The sequence below is a fragment of the Hoplias malabaricus genome, chromosome 2 (assembly GCF_029633855.1).
Source record: "Hoplias malabaricus isolate fHopMal1 chromosome 2, fHopMal1.hap1, whole genome shotgun sequence".
Lineage (NCBI taxonomy): Eukaryota > Metazoa > Chordata > Actinopteri > Characiformes > Erythrinidae > Hoplias > Hoplias malabaricus.
In genome coordinates this window covers 14,084,307-14,097,423 of record NC_089801.1, presented here as the reverse complement: position 1 = coordinate 14,097,423, position 13,117 = coordinate 14,084,307, and the positions used below count along the sequence as shown (strand labels likewise).

Genomic DNA, 13,117 nt, shown 5'->3' with positions numbered 1-13,117 from the left:
CACACCACTAGGCAGAGCGGGCCAACTTTTACCAGCAAGGAGAGGCATTTCGGAGACCTACCCCATTGCAGAACGCTTGCGGACATGCGGCAGGTACATGTGGGCCCTGTGAGAAGTCCACGTTGTGCTTGCTACGGCAGCACATATACTAAAATTGGATCGATACAGAGAAGATTAGCATGGCCCCTGCGAAAGGATGACGCGCAAATCCGTGAGGCATTCCATATTTTGCGCCATCACACCGGAAACGCAGCATGTCTCTGCTTCAGAAGATCCTCAAGCACTAGTGTTAAAGGTGGCTGCCAGGAGAGCTAAACCTATGCCTCGTCAGACCACAAGAGGCCACAGACATTCACAAGACAATCGCATTTCCATCAGCATGGTGGGCGGGGCTAGGAAGTCCTCAAGCCCTCCCCCACCACCTCTCTGCACCGCACCCTCTTCCTGCATCCTGTGGGATCAACAAGATCCTGCCAGATTGCTGCAAGGTACTTATACTTACCTGGCAGGGGCGACACCATGATCACAAAGGTGGTTCACCCAAGGCGAGGCTCAGCCATTGCACTCCGGCTGAGCTGACCCTTGCGAATTCCCCAAATGTGGGAATCTCGACTGAATAATTTCTGGTAGTGGGGCACTGCGTTCGCGCTCTCCCCTGACAAAATCTCGTTCCAAAGACAGACCTGAATCAGTACTATAGCGCAAGCTGCGGTGTTGCTCAAAGAAGATTCACCAGGAGGGAATGCGAACAGGGAGAAAGCTCACATACTCATCAGGCTCCCAGGATCGGTGAGTCCCCAAGACTAACTTGGAGACACTCTCTGCAAGCATAGTTCCATGTGTGTCAGCTGTGGTTGAGGTTTGTTTGTTTTTGGGTTTTTTTTAGTTGTGCGTTTTATTTTACGTTTTTTTTTTTTTAATTTATGTCTTTTTACGGTTGCCTGGCAAACCACTAGGCAGAGGGGGCCAACTTTTACCAGCAAGGAGAGGCATTTCGGAGACCTACCCCATTGCAGAACGCTTGCGGACATGCGGCAGGTACATGTGGGCCCTGTGAGAAGTCCACGTTGTGCTTGCTACGGCAGCACATATACTAAAATTGGATCGATACAGAGAAGATTAGCATGGCCCCTGCGAAAGGATGACACGCAAATCCGTGAGGCGTTCCATATTTTGCGCCATCACACCGGAAACGCAGCATGTCTCTGCTTCAGAAGATCCTCAAGCACTAGTGTTAAAGGTGGCTGCCAGGAGAGCTAAACCTATGCCTCGTCAGACCACAAGAGGCCACAGACATTCACAAGACAATCGCATTTCCATCAGCATGGTGGGCGGGGCTAGGAAGTCCTCAAGCCCTCCCCCACCACCTCTCTGCACCGCACCCTCTTCCTGCATCCTGTGGGATCAACAGGATCCTGCCAGATTGCTGCAAGGAACTTATACTTACCTGGCAGGGGCGAGACCATGATCACAAAGGTGGTTCACCCAAGGCGAGGCTCAGCCATTGCACTCCGGCTGAGCTGACCCTTGCGAATTCCCCAAATGTGGGAATCTCGACTGCATAATTTCTGGTAGTGGGGGACTGCGTTCGCGCTCTCCCCTGACAAAATCTCGTTCCAAAGACAGACCTGAATCAGTACTATAGCGCAAGCTGCGGTGTTGCTCAAAGAAGATTTACCAGGAGGGAATGCGAACAGGGAGAAAGCTCACATACTCATCAGGCTCCCAGGATCGGTGAGTCCCCAAGACTAACTTGGAGACACTCTCTGCAAGCATAGCTCCATGTGTGTCAGCTGTGGTTGAGGTTTGTTTGCTTTTGGGTTTTTTTAGTTGTGTGTTTTATTTTTATTTTTTTTTTTTTTGTGTGTGTTTTTTTTAATTTATGTCTTTTTACGGTTGCCTGGCACACCACTAGGCAGAGCGGGCCAACTTTTACCAGCAAGGAGATGCATTTCGGAGACCTACCCCATTGCAGAACGCTTGCGGACATGCGGCAGGTACATGTGGGCCCTGTGAGAAGTCCACGTTGTGCTTGCTACGGCAGCACATATACTAAAATTGGATCGATACAGAGAAGATTAGCATGGCCCCTGCGAAAGGATGACACGCAAATCCGTGAGGCGTTCCATATTTTGCGCCATCACACCGGAAACGCAGCATGTCTCTGCTTCAGAAGATCCTCAAGCACTAGTGTTAAAGGTGGCTGCCAGGAGAGCTAAACCTATGCCTCGTCAGACCACAAGAGGCCACAGACATTCACAAGACAATCGCATTTCCATCAGCATGGTGGGCGGGGCTAGGAAGTCCTCAAGCCCTCCCCCACCACCTCTCTGCACCGCACCCTCTTCCTGCATCCTGTGGGATCAACAGGATCCTGCCAGATTGCTGCAAGGAACTTATACTTACCTGGCAGGGGCGACACCATGATCACAAAGGTGGTTCACCCAAGGCGAGGCTCAGCCATTGTACTCCGGCTGAGCTGACCCTTGCGAATTCCCCAAATGTAGGAATCTCGACTGCATAATTTCTGGTAGTGGGGGACTGCGTTCGCGCTCTCCCCTGACAAAATCTCGTTCCAAAGACAGACCTGAATCAGTACTATAGCGCAAGCTGCGGTGTTGCTCAAAGAAGATTCACCAGGAGGGAATGCGAACAGGGAGAAAGCTCACATACTTATCAGGCTCCCAGGATCGGTGAGTCCCCAAGACTAACTTGGAGACACTCTCTGCAAGCATAGTTCCATGTGTGTCAGCTGTGATTGAGGTTTGTTTGTTTTTGGGTTTTTTTTAGTTGTGCGTTTTATTTTACGTTTTTTTTTTTAAATTTATGTCTTTTTACGGTTGCCTGGCACACCACTAGGCAGAGGGGGCCAACTTTTACCAGCAAGGAGAGGCATTTCGGAGACCTACCCCATTGCAGAACGCTTGCGGACATGCGGCAGGTACATGTGGGCCCTGTGAGAAGTCCACGTTGTGCTTGCTACGGCAGCACATATACTAAAATTGGATCGATACAGAGAAGATTAGCATGGCCCCTGCGAAAGGATGACACGCAAATCCGTGAGGCGTTCCATATTTTGCGCCATCACACCGGAAACGCAGCATGTCTCTGCTTCAGAAGATCCTCAAGCACTAGTGTTAAAGGTGGCTGCCAGGAGAGCTAAACCTATGCCTCGTCAGACCACAAGAGGCCACAGACATTCACAAGACAATCGCATTTCCATCAGCATGGTGGGCGGGGCTAGGAAGTCCTCAAGCCCTCCCCCACCACCTCTCTGCACCGCACCCTCTTCCTGCATCCTGTGGGATCAACAGGATCCTGCCAGATTGCTGCAAGGAACTTATACTTACCTGGCAGGGGCGACACCATGATCACAAAGGTGGTTCACCCAAGGCGAGGCTCAGCCATTGCACTCCGGCTGAGCTGACCCTTGCGAATTCCCCAAATGTGGGAATCTCGACTGCATAATTTCTGGTAGTGGGGGACTGCGTTCGCGCTCTCCCCTGACAAAATCTCGTTCCAAAGACAGACCTGAATCAGTACTATAGCGCAAGCTGCGGTGTTGCTCAAAGAAGATTTACCAGGAGGGAATGCGATCAGGGAGAAAGCTCACATACTCATCAGGCTCCCAGGATCGGTGAGTCCCCAAGACTAACTTGGAGACACTCTCTGCAAGCATAGCTCCATGTGTGTCAGCTGTGGTTGAGGTTTGTTTGCTTTTGGGTTTTTTTAGTTGTGTGTTTTATTTTTATTTTTTTTTTTTTGTGTGTGTTTTTTTTAATTTATGTCTTTTTACGGTTGCCTGGCACACCACTAGGCAGAGCGGGCCAACTTTTACCAGCAAGGAGATGCATTTCGGAGACCTACCCCATTGCAGAACGCTTGCGGACATGCGGCAGATACATGTGGGCCCTGTGAGAAGTCCACGTTGTGCTTGCTACGGCAGCACATATACTAAAATTGGATCGATACAGAGAAGATTAGCATGGCCCCTGCGAAAGGATGACACGCAAATCCGTGAGGCGTTCCATATTTTGCGCCATCACACCGGAAACGCAGCATGTCTCTGCTTCAGAAGATCCTCAAGCACTAGTGTTAAAGGTGGCTGCCAGGAGAGCTAAACCTATGCCTCGTCAGACCACAAGAGGCCACAGACATTCACAAGACAATCGCATTTCCATCAGCATGGTGGGCGGGGCTAGGAAGTCCTCAAGCCCTCCCCCACCACCTCTCTGCACCGCACCCTCTTCCTGCATCCTGTGGGATCAACAGGATCCTGCCAGATTGCTGCAAGGAACTTATACTTACCTGGCAGGGGCGACACCATGATCACAAAGGTGGTTCACCCAAGGCGAGGCTCAGCCATTGCACTCCGGCTGAGCTGACCCTTGCGAATTCCCCAAATGTGGGAATCTCGACTGCATAATTTCTGGTAGTGGGGGACTGCGTTCGCGCTCTCCCCTGACAAAATCTCGTTCCAAAGACAGACCTGAATCAGTACTATAGCGCAAGCTGCGGTGTTGCTCAAAGAAGATTTACCAGGAGGGAATGCGATCAGGGAGAAAGCTCACATACTCATCAGGCTCCCAGGATCGGTGAGTCCCCAAGACTAACTTGGAGACACTCTCTGCAAGCATAGCTCCATGTGTGTCAGCTGTGGTTGAGGTTTGTTTGCTTTTGGGTTTTTTTAGTTGTGTGTTTTATTTTTTTTTTTTTTTTTTTGTGTGTGTTTTTTTTAATTTATGTCTTTTTACGGTTGCCTGGCACACCACTAGGCAGAGCGGGCCAACTTTTACCAGCAAGGAGATGCATTTCGGAGACCTACCCCATTGCAGAACGCTTGCGGACATGCGGCAGGTACATGTGGGCCCTGTGAGAAGTCCACGTTGTGCTTGCTACGGCAGCACATATACTAAAATTGGATCGATACAGAGAAGATTAGCATGGCCCCTGCGAAAGGATGACACGCAAATCCTTGAGGCGTTCCATATTTTGCGCCATCACACCGGAAACGCAGCATGTCTCTGCTTCAGAAGATCCTCAAGCACTAGTGTTAAAGGTGGCTGCCAGGAGAGCTAAACCTATGCCTCGTCAGACCACAAGAGGCCACAGACATTCACAAGACAATCGCATTTCCATCAGCATGGTGGGCGGGGCTAGGAAGTCCTCAAGCCCTCCCCCACCACCTCTCTGCACCGCACCCTCTTCCTGCATCCTGTGGGATCAACAGGATCCTGCCAGATTGCTGCAAGGAACTTATACTTACCTGGCAGGGGCGACACCATGATCACAAAGGTGGTTCACCCAAGGCGAGGCTCAGCCATTGCACTCCGGCTGAGCTGACCCTTGCGAATTCCCCAAATGTGGGAATCTCGACTGCATAATTTCTGGTAGTAGGGGACTGCGTTCGCGCTCTCCCCTGACAAAATCTCCTTCCAAAGACAGACCTGAATCAGTACTATAGCGCAAGTTGCGGTCTTGCTCAAAGAAGATTCACCAGGAGGGAATGCGAACAGGGAGAAAGCTCACATACTTATCAGGCTCCCAGGATCGGTGAGTCCCCAAGATTAACTTGGAGACACTCTCTGCAAGCATAGCTCCATGTGTGTCAGCTGTGGTTGAGGTTTGTTTGTTTTTGGGTTTTTTTAGTTGTGTGTTTTATTTTTATTTTTTTTTTTGTGTGTTTTTTTTTAATTTATGTATTTTTACGGTTGCCTGGCACACCACTAGGCAGAGGGGGCCAACTTTTACCAGCAAGGAGAGGCATTTCGGAGACCTACCCCATTGCAGAACGCTTGCAGACATGCGGCAGGTACATGTGGGCCCTGTGAGAAGTCCACGTTGTGCTTGCTACGGCAGCACATATACTAAAATTGGATCGATACAGAGAAGATTAGCATGGCCCCTGCGAAAGGATGACACGCAAATCCGTGAGGCGTTCCATATTTTGCGCCATCACACCGGAAACGCAGCATGTCTCTGCTTCAGAAGATCCTCAAGCACTAGTGTTAAAGGTGGCTGCCAGGAGAGCTAAACCTATGCCTCGTCAGACCACAAGAGGCCACAGACATTCACAAGACAATCGCATTTCCATCAGCATGGTGGGCGGGGCTAGGAAGTCCTCAAGCCCTCCCCCACCACCTCTCTGCACCGCACCCTCTTCCTGCATCCTGTGGGATCAACAGGATCCTGCCAGATTGCTGCAAGGAACTTATACTTACCTGGCAGGGACGACTCCATGATCACAAAGGTGGTTCACCCAAGGCGAGGCTCAGCCATTGCACTCCGGCTGAGCTGACCCTTGCGAATTCCCCAAATGTGGGAATCTCGACTGCATAATTTCTGGTAGTGGGGGACTGCGTTCGTGCTCTCCCCTGACAAAATCTCGTTCCAAAGACAGACCTGAATTAGTACTATAGCGCAAGCTGCGGTGTTGCTCAAAGAAGATTTACCAGGAGGGAATGCGAACAGGGAGAAAGCTCACATACTTATCAGGCTCCCAGGATCGGTGAGTCCCCAAGACTAACTTGGAGACACTCTCTGCAAGCATAGCTCCATGTGTGTCAGCTGTGGTTGAGGTTTGTTTGCTTTTGGGTTTTTTTAGTTGTGTGTTTTATTTTTATTTTATTTTTTTTTTGTGTGTGTTTTTTTTTAATTTATGTCTTTTTACGGTTGCCTGGCACACCACTAGGCAGAGGGGGCCAACTTTTACCAGCAAGGAGAGGCATTTCGGAGACCTACCCCATTGCAGAACGCTTGCGGACATGCGGCAGGTACATGTGGGCCCTGTGAGAAGTCCACGTTGTGCTTGCTACGGCAGCACATATACTAAAATTGGATCGATACAGAGAAGATTAGCATGGCCCCTGCGAAAGGATGACACGCAAATCCGTGAGGCGTTCCATATTTTGCGCCATCACACCGGAAACGCAGCATGTCTCTGCTTCAGAAGATCCTCAAGCACTAGTGTTAAAGGTGGCTGCCAGGAGAGCTAAACCTATGCCTCGTCAGACCACAAGAGGCCACAGACATTCACAAGACAATCGCATTTCCATCAGCATGGTGGGCGGGGCTAGGAAGTCCTCAAGCCCTCCCCCACCACCTCTCTGCACCGCACCCTCTTCCTGCATCCTGTGGGATCAACAGGATCCTGCCAGATTGCTGCAAGGAACTTATACTTACCTGGCAGGGGCGACACCATGATCACAAAGGTGGTTCACCTAAGGCGAGGCTCAGCCATTGCACTCCGGCTGAGCTGACCCTTGCGAATTCCCCAAATGTGGGAATCTCGACTGCATAATTTCTGGTAGTGGGGGACTGCGTTCGCGCTCTCCCCTGACAAAATCTCGTTCCAAAGACAGACCTGAATCAGTACTATAGCGCAAGCTGCGGTGTTGCTCAAAGAAGATTTACCAGGAGGGAATGCGAACAGGGAGAAAGCTCACATACTTATCAGGCTCCCAGGCTCGGTGAGTCCCCAAGACTAACTTGGAGACACTCTCTGCAAGCATAGCTCCATGTGTGTCAGCTGTGGTTGAGGTTTGTTTGCTTTTGGGTTTTTTTAGTTGTGTGTTTTATTTTTATTTTATTTTTTTTTTGTGTGTGTTTTTTTTAATTTATGTCTTTTTACGGTTGCCTGGCACACCACTAGGCAGAGGGGGCCAACTTTTACCAGCAAGGAGAGGCATTTCGGAGACCTACCCCATTGCAGAACGCTTGCGGACATGCGGCAGGTACATGTGGGCCCTGTGAGAAGTCCACGTTGTGCTTGCTACAGCAGCACATATACTAAAATTGGATCGATACAGAGAAGATTAGCATGGCCCCTGCGAAAGGATGACACGCAAATCCGTGAGGCGTTCCATATTTTGCGCCATCACACCGGAAACGCAGCATGTCTCTGCTTCAGAAGATCCTCAAGCACTAGTGTTAAAGGTGGCTGCCAGGAGAGCTAAACCTATGCCTCGTCAGACCACAAGAGGCCACAGACATTCACAAGACAATCGCATTTCCATCAGCATGGTGGGCGGGGCTAGGAAGTCCTCAAGCCCTCCCCCACCACCTCTCTGCACCGCACCCTCTTCCTGCATCCTGTGGGATCAACAGGATCCTGCCAGATTGCTGCAAGGAACTTATACTTACCTGGCAGGGGCGACACCATGATCACAAAGGTGGTTCACCCAAGGCGAGGCTCAGCCATTGCACTCCGGCTGAGCTGACCCTTGCGAATTCCTCAAATGTGGGAATCTCGACTGCATAATTTCTGGTAGTGGGGGACTGCGTTCGCGCTCTCCCCTGACAAAATCTCATTCCAAAGACAGACCTGAATCAGTACTATAGCGCAAGTTGCGGTCTTGCTCAAAGAAGATTCACCAGGAGGGAATGCGAACAGGGAGAAAGCTCACATACTTATCAGGCTCCCAGGATCGGTGAGTCCCCAAGACTAACTTGGAGACACTCTCTGCAAGCATAGCTCCATGTGTGTCAGCTGTGGTTGAGGTTTGTTTGTTTTTGGGTTTTTTTAGTTGTGTGTTTTATTTTTCTTTTTTTTTGTGTGTGTTTTTTTTTAATTTATGTCTTTTTACGGTTGCCTGGCACACCACTAGGCAGAGGGGGCCAACTTTTACCAGCAAGGAGAGGCATTTCGGAGACCTACCCCATTGCAGAACGCTTGCGGACATGCGGCAGGTACGTGGGCCCTGTGAGAAGTCCACGTTGTGCTTGCTACGGCAGCACATATACTAAAATTGGATCGATACAGAGAAGATTAGCATGGCCCCTGCGAAAGGATGACACGCAAATCCGTGAGGCGTTCCATATTTTGCGCCATCACACCGGAAACGCAGCATGTCTCTGCTTCAGAAGATCCTCAAGCACTAGTGTTAAAGGTGGCTGCCAGGAGAGCTAAACCTATGCCTCGTCAGACCACAAGAGGCCACAGACATTCACAAGACAATCGCATTTCCATCAGCATGGTGGGCGGGGCTAGGAAGTCCTCAAGCCCTCCCCCACCACCTCTCTGCACCGCACCCTCTTCCTGCATCCTGTGGGATCAACAGGATCCTGCCAGATTGCTGCAAGGAACTTATACTTACCTGGCAGGGGCGACACCATGATCACAAAGGTGGTTCACCCAAGGCGAGGCTCAGCCATTGCACTCCGGCTGAGCTGACCCTTGCGAATTCCCCAAATGTGGGAATCTCGACTGCATAATTTCTGGTAGTAGGGGACTGCGTTCGCGCTCTCCCCTGACAAAATCTCCTTCCAAAGACAGACCTGAATCAGTACTATAGCGCAAGTTGCTGTCTTGCTCAAAGAAGATTCACCAGGAGGGAATGCGAACAGGGAGAAAGCTCACATACTTATCAGGCTCCCAGGATCGGTGAGTCCCCAAGACTAACTTGGAGACACTTTCTGCAAGCATAGCTCCATGTGTGTCAGCTGTGGTTGAGGTTTGTTTGTTTTTGGGTTTTTTTAGTTGTGTGTTTTATTTTTCTTTTTTTTTTTGTGTGTGTTTTTTTTTAATTTATGTCTTTTTACGGTTGCCTGGCACACCACTAGGCAGAGGGGGCCAACTTTTACCAGCAAGGAGAGGCATTTCGGAGACCTACCCCATTGCAGAACGCTTGCAGACATGCGGCAGGTACATGTGGGCCCTGTGAGAAGTCCACGTTGTGCTTGCTACGGCAGCACATATACTAAAATTGGATCGATACAGAGAAGATTAGCATGGCCCCTGCGAAAGGATGACACGCAAATCCTTGAGGCGTTCCATATTTTGCGCCATCACACCGGAAACGCAGCATGTCTCTGCTTCAGAAGATCCTCAAGCACTAGTGTTAAAGGTGGCTGCCAGGAGAGCTAAACCTATGCCTCGTCAGACCACAAGAGGCCACAGACATTCACAAGACAATCGCATTTCCATCAGCATGGTGGGCGGGGCTAGGAAGTCCTCAAGCCCTCCCCCACCACCTCTCTGCACCGCACCCTCTTCCTGCATCCTGTGGGATCAACAGGATCCTGCCAGATTGCTGCAAGGAACTTATACTTACCTGGCAGGGACGACTCCATGATCACAAAGGTGGTTCACCCAAGGCGAGGCTCAGCCATTGCACTCCGGCTGAGCTGACCCTTGCGAATTCCCCAAATGTGGGAATCTCGACTGCATAATTTCTGGTAGTGGGGGACTGCGTTCGTGCTCTCCCCTGACAAAATCTCGTTCCAAAGACAGACCTGAATTAGTACTATAGCGCAAGCTGCGGTGTTGCTCAAAGAAGATTTACCAGGAGGGAATGCGAACAGGGAGAAAGCTCACATACTTATCAGGCTCCCAGGATCGGTGAGTCCCCAAGACTAACTTGGAGACACTCTCTGCAAGCATAGCTCCATGTGTGTCAGCTATGGTTGAGGTTTGTTTGCTTTTGGGTTTTTTTAGTTGTGTGTTTTATTTTTATTTTATTTTTTTTTTTGTGTGTGTTTTTTTTTAATTTATGTCTTTTTACGGTTGCCTGGCACACCACTAGGCAGAGGGGGCCAACTTTTACCAGCAAGGAGAGGCATTTCGGAGACCTACCCCATTGCAGAACGCTTGCGGACATGCGGCAGGTACATGTGGGCCCTGTGAGAAGTCCACGTTGTGCTTGCTACGGCAGCACATATACTAAAATTGGATCGATACAGAGAAGATTAGCATGGCCCCTGCGAAAGGATGACACGCAAATCCGTGAGGCGTTCCATATTTTGCGCCATCACACCGGAAACGCAGCATGTCTCTGCTTCAGAAGATCCTCAAGCACTAGTGTTAAAGGTGGCTGCCAGGAGAGCTAAACCTATGCCTCGTCAGACCACAAGAGGCCACAGACATTCACAAGACAATCGCATTTCCATCAGCATGGTGGGCGGGGCTAGGAAGTCCTCAAGCCCTCCCCCACCACCTCTCTGCACCGCACCCTCTTCCTGCATCCTGTGGGATCAACAGGATCCTGCCAGATTGCTGCAAGGAACTTATACTTACCTGGCAGGGACGACACCATGATCACAAAGGTGGTTCACCTAAGGCGAGGCTCAGCCATTGCACTCTGGCTGAGCTGACCCTTGCGAATTCCCCAAATGTGGGAATCTCGACTGCATAATTTCTGGTAGTGGGGGACTGCGTTCGCGCTCTCCCCTGACAAAATCTCGTTCCAAAGACAGACCTGAATCAGTACTATAGCGCAAGCTGCGGTGTTGCTCAAAGAAGATTTACCAGGAGGGAATGCGAACAGGGAGAAAGCTCACATACTTATCAGGCTCCCAGGCTCGGTGAGTCCCCAAGACTAACTTGGAGACACTCTCTGCAAGCATAGCTCCATGTGTGTCAGCTGTGGTTGAGGTTTGTTTGCTTTTGGGTTTTTTTAGTTGTGTGTTTTATTTTTATTTTATTTTTTTTTTGTGTGTGTTTTTTTTAATTTATGTCTTTTTACGGTTGCCTGGCACACCACTAGGCAGAGGGGGCCAACTTTTACCAGCAAGGAGAGGCATTTCGGAGACCTACCCCATTGCAGAACGCTTGCGGACATGCGGCAGGTACATGTGGGCCCTGTGAGAAGTCCACGTTGTGCTTGCTACAGCAGCACATATACTAAAATTGGATCGATACAGAGAAGATTAGCATGGCCCCTGCGAAAGGATGACACGCAAATCCGTGAGGCGTTCCATATTTTGCGCCATCACACCTGAAACGCAGCATGTCTCTGCTTCAGAAGATCCTCAAGCACTAGTGTTAAAGGTGGCTGCCAGGAGAGCTAAACCTATGCCTCGTCAGACCACAAGAGGCCACAGACATTCACAAGACAATCGCATTTCCATCAGCATGGTGGGCGGGGCTAGGAAGTCCTCAAGCCCTCCCCCACCACCTCTCTGCACCGCACCCTCTTCCTGCATCCTGTGGGATCAACAGGATCCTGCCAGATTGCTGCAAGGAACTTATACTTACCTGGCAGGGGCGACACCATGATCACAAAGGTGGTTCACCCAAGGCGAGGCTCAGCCATTGCACTCCGGCTGAGCTGACCCTTGCGAATTCCTCAAATGTGGGAATCTCGACTGCATAATTTCTGGTAGTGGGGGACTGCGTTCGCGCTCTCCCCTGACAAAATCTCGTTCCAAAGACAGACCTGAATCAGTACTATAGCGCAAGTTGCGGTCTTGCTCAAAGAAGATTCACCAGGAGGGAATGCGAACAGGGAGAAAGCTCACATACTTATCAGGCTCCCAGGATCGGTGAGTCCCCAAGACTAACTTGGAGACACTCTCTGCAAGCATAGCTCCATGTGTGTCAGCTGTGGTTGAGGTTTGTTTGTTTTTGGGTTTTTTTAGTTGTGTGTTTTATTTTTCTTTTTTTTTGTGTGTGTTTTTTTTTAATTTATGTCTTTTTACGGTTGCCTGGCACACCACTAGGCAGAGGGGGCCAACTTTTACCAGCAAGGAGAGGCATTTCGGAGACCTACCCCATTGCAGAACGCTTGCGGACATGCGGCAGGTACGTGGGCCCTGTGAGAAGTCCACGTTGTGCTTGCTACGGCAGCACATATACTAAAATTGGATCGATACAGAGAAGATTAGCATGGCCCCTGCGAAAGGATGACACGCAAATCCGTGAGGCGTTCCATATTTTGCGCCATCACACCGGAAACGCAGCATGTCTCTGCTTCAGAAGATCCTCAAGCACTAGTGTTAAAGGTGGCTGCCAGGAGAGCTAAACCTATGCCTCGTCAGACCACAAGAGGCCACAGACATTCACAAGACAATCGCATTTCCATCAGCATGGTGGGCGGGGCTAGGAAGTCCTCAAGCCCTCCCCCACCACCTCTCTGCACCGCACCCTCTTCCTGCATCCTGTGGGATCAACAGGATCCTGCCAGATTGCTGCAAGGAACTTATACTTACCTGGCAGGGGCGACACCATGATCACAAAGGTGGTTCACCCAAGGCGAGGCTCAGCCATTGCACTCCGGCTGAGCTGACCCTTGCGAATTCCCCAAATGTGGGAATCTCGACTGCATAATTTCTGGTAGTAGGGGACTGCGTTCGCGCTCTCCCCTGACAAAATCTCCTTCCAAAGACAGACCTGAATCAG

The 13,117-nt window shown here is 50.3% G+C and overlaps 28 non-coding genes across 28 annotated transcripts; all 28 read left to right on the top strand.

Annotated features, from left to right (window-relative positions):
• Positions 1–124: 124 nt before the first annotated feature.
• LOC136689020 (U6 spliceosomal RNA) lies at positions 125–231 on the top strand. Its single transcript, XR_010801699.1, has one exon. It is a non-coding gene; the product is annotated as a U6 spliceosomal RNA (small nuclear RNA).
• Positions 232–494: 263 nt separating this feature from the next.
• LOC136688010 (U1 spliceosomal RNA) lies at positions 495–658 on the top strand. Its single transcript, XR_010800724.1, has one exon. It is a non-coding gene; the product is annotated as a U1 spliceosomal RNA (small nuclear RNA).
• Positions 659–1,069: 411 nt separating this feature from the next.
• On the top strand, positions 1,070–1,176 carry LOC136688852 (U6 spliceosomal RNA). The gene has a single exon (XR_010801538.1). It is a non-coding gene; the product is annotated as a U6 spliceosomal RNA (small nuclear RNA).
• A 263-nt stretch (positions 1,177–1,439) lies between these two features.
• On the top strand, positions 1,440–1,603 carry LOC136687827 (U1 spliceosomal RNA). Its single transcript, XR_010800549.1, has one exon. It is a non-coding gene; the product is annotated as a U1 spliceosomal RNA (small nuclear RNA).
• A 425-nt stretch (positions 1,604–2,028) lies between these two features.
• Positions 2,029–2,135, top strand: LOC136688851 (U6 spliceosomal RNA). The gene has a single exon (XR_010801537.1). It is a non-coding gene; the product is annotated as a U6 spliceosomal RNA (small nuclear RNA).
• A 263-nt stretch (positions 2,136–2,398) lies between these two features.
• Positions 2,399–2,562, top strand: LOC136687998 (U1 spliceosomal RNA). Its single transcript, XR_010800713.1, has one exon. It is a non-coding gene; the product is annotated as a U1 spliceosomal RNA (small nuclear RNA).
• A 410-nt stretch (positions 2,563–2,972) lies between these two features.
• On the top strand, positions 2,973–3,079 carry LOC136688850 (U6 spliceosomal RNA). Its single transcript, XR_010801536.1, has one exon. It is a non-coding gene; the product is annotated as a U6 spliceosomal RNA (small nuclear RNA).
• A 263-nt stretch (positions 3,080–3,342) lies between these two features.
• LOC136687849 (U1 spliceosomal RNA) lies at positions 3,343–3,506 on the top strand. Its single transcript, XR_010800570.1, has one exon. It is a non-coding gene; the product is annotated as a U1 spliceosomal RNA (small nuclear RNA).
• A 424-nt stretch (positions 3,507–3,930) lies between these two features.
• Positions 3,931–4,037, top strand: LOC136688849 (U6 spliceosomal RNA). The gene has a single exon (XR_010801535.1). It is a non-coding gene; the product is annotated as a U6 spliceosomal RNA (small nuclear RNA).
• A 263-nt stretch (positions 4,038–4,300) lies between these two features.
• Positions 4,301–4,464, top strand: LOC136687848 (U1 spliceosomal RNA). The gene has a single exon (XR_010800569.1). It is a non-coding gene; the product is annotated as a U1 spliceosomal RNA (small nuclear RNA).
• A 424-nt stretch (positions 4,465–4,888) lies between these two features.
• On the top strand, positions 4,889–4,995 carry LOC136689014 (U6 spliceosomal RNA). Its single transcript, XR_010801693.1, has one exon. It is a non-coding gene; the product is annotated as a U6 spliceosomal RNA (small nuclear RNA).
• A 263-nt stretch (positions 4,996–5,258) lies between these two features.
• Positions 5,259–5,422, top strand: LOC136687825 (U1 spliceosomal RNA). Its single transcript, XR_010800547.1, has one exon. It is a non-coding gene; the product is annotated as a U1 spliceosomal RNA (small nuclear RNA).
• A 421-nt stretch (positions 5,423–5,843) lies between these two features.
• On the top strand, positions 5,844–5,950 carry LOC136688848 (U6 spliceosomal RNA). Its single transcript, XR_010801534.1, has one exon. It is a non-coding gene; the product is annotated as a U6 spliceosomal RNA (small nuclear RNA).
• A 263-nt stretch (positions 5,951–6,213) lies between these two features.
• LOC136688015 (U1 spliceosomal RNA) lies at positions 6,214–6,377 on the top strand. The gene has a single exon (XR_010800729.1). It is a non-coding gene; the product is annotated as a U1 spliceosomal RNA (small nuclear RNA).
• Positions 6,378–6,804: 427 nt separating this feature from the next.
• On the top strand, positions 6,805–6,911 carry LOC136688847 (U6 spliceosomal RNA). The gene has a single exon (XR_010801533.1). It is a non-coding gene; the product is annotated as a U6 spliceosomal RNA (small nuclear RNA).
• A 263-nt stretch (positions 6,912–7,174) lies between these two features.
• On the top strand, positions 7,175–7,338 carry LOC136687937 (U1 spliceosomal RNA). The gene has a single exon (XR_010800654.1). It is a non-coding gene; the product is annotated as a U1 spliceosomal RNA (small nuclear RNA).
• A 426-nt stretch (positions 7,339–7,764) lies between these two features.
• LOC136689007 (U6 spliceosomal RNA) lies at positions 7,765–7,871 on the top strand. The gene has a single exon (XR_010801686.1). It is a non-coding gene; the product is annotated as a U6 spliceosomal RNA (small nuclear RNA).
• Positions 7,872–8,134: 263 nt separating this feature from the next.
• On the top strand, positions 8,135–8,298 carry LOC136687954 (U1 spliceosomal RNA). Its single transcript, XR_010800670.1, has one exon. It is a non-coding gene; the product is annotated as a U1 spliceosomal RNA (small nuclear RNA).
• Positions 8,299–8,717: 419 nt separating this feature from the next.
• LOC136688846 (U6 spliceosomal RNA) lies at positions 8,718–8,824 on the top strand. The gene has a single exon (XR_010801532.1). It is a non-coding gene; the product is annotated as a U6 spliceosomal RNA (small nuclear RNA).
• A 263-nt stretch (positions 8,825–9,087) lies between these two features.
• On the top strand, positions 9,088–9,251 carry LOC136687824 (U1 spliceosomal RNA). Its single transcript, XR_010800546.1, has one exon. It is a non-coding gene; the product is annotated as a U1 spliceosomal RNA (small nuclear RNA).
• Positions 9,252–9,674: 423 nt separating this feature from the next.
• LOC136689013 (U6 spliceosomal RNA) lies at positions 9,675–9,781 on the top strand. Its single transcript, XR_010801692.1, has one exon. It is a non-coding gene; the product is annotated as a U6 spliceosomal RNA (small nuclear RNA).
• A 263-nt stretch (positions 9,782–10,044) lies between these two features.
• LOC136688014 (U1 spliceosomal RNA) lies at positions 10,045–10,208 on the top strand. Its single transcript, XR_010800728.1, has one exon. It is a non-coding gene; the product is annotated as a U1 spliceosomal RNA (small nuclear RNA).
• A 428-nt stretch (positions 10,209–10,636) lies between these two features.
• LOC136688845 (U6 spliceosomal RNA) lies at positions 10,637–10,743 on the top strand. The gene has a single exon (XR_010801531.1). It is a non-coding gene; the product is annotated as a U6 spliceosomal RNA (small nuclear RNA).
• Positions 10,744–11,006: 263 nt separating this feature from the next.
• LOC136687988 (U1 spliceosomal RNA) lies at positions 11,007–11,170 on the top strand. Its single transcript, XR_010800703.1, has one exon. It is a non-coding gene; the product is annotated as a U1 spliceosomal RNA (small nuclear RNA).
• Positions 11,171–11,596: 426 nt separating this feature from the next.
• On the top strand, positions 11,597–11,703 carry LOC136689006 (U6 spliceosomal RNA). The gene has a single exon (XR_010801685.1). It is a non-coding gene; the product is annotated as a U6 spliceosomal RNA (small nuclear RNA).
• A 263-nt stretch (positions 11,704–11,966) lies between these two features.
• Positions 11,967–12,130, top strand: LOC136687953 (U1 spliceosomal RNA). Its single transcript, XR_010800669.1, has one exon. It is a non-coding gene; the product is annotated as a U1 spliceosomal RNA (small nuclear RNA).
• A 419-nt stretch (positions 12,131–12,549) lies between these two features.
• LOC136688844 (U6 spliceosomal RNA) lies at positions 12,550–12,656 on the top strand. The gene has a single exon (XR_010801530.1). It is a non-coding gene; the product is annotated as a U6 spliceosomal RNA (small nuclear RNA).
• A 263-nt stretch (positions 12,657–12,919) lies between these two features.
• Positions 12,920–13,083, top strand: LOC136687823 (U1 spliceosomal RNA). The gene has a single exon (XR_010800545.1). It is a non-coding gene; the product is annotated as a U1 spliceosomal RNA (small nuclear RNA).
• The last annotated feature ends 34 nt before the right edge of the window (positions 13,084–13,117 follow it).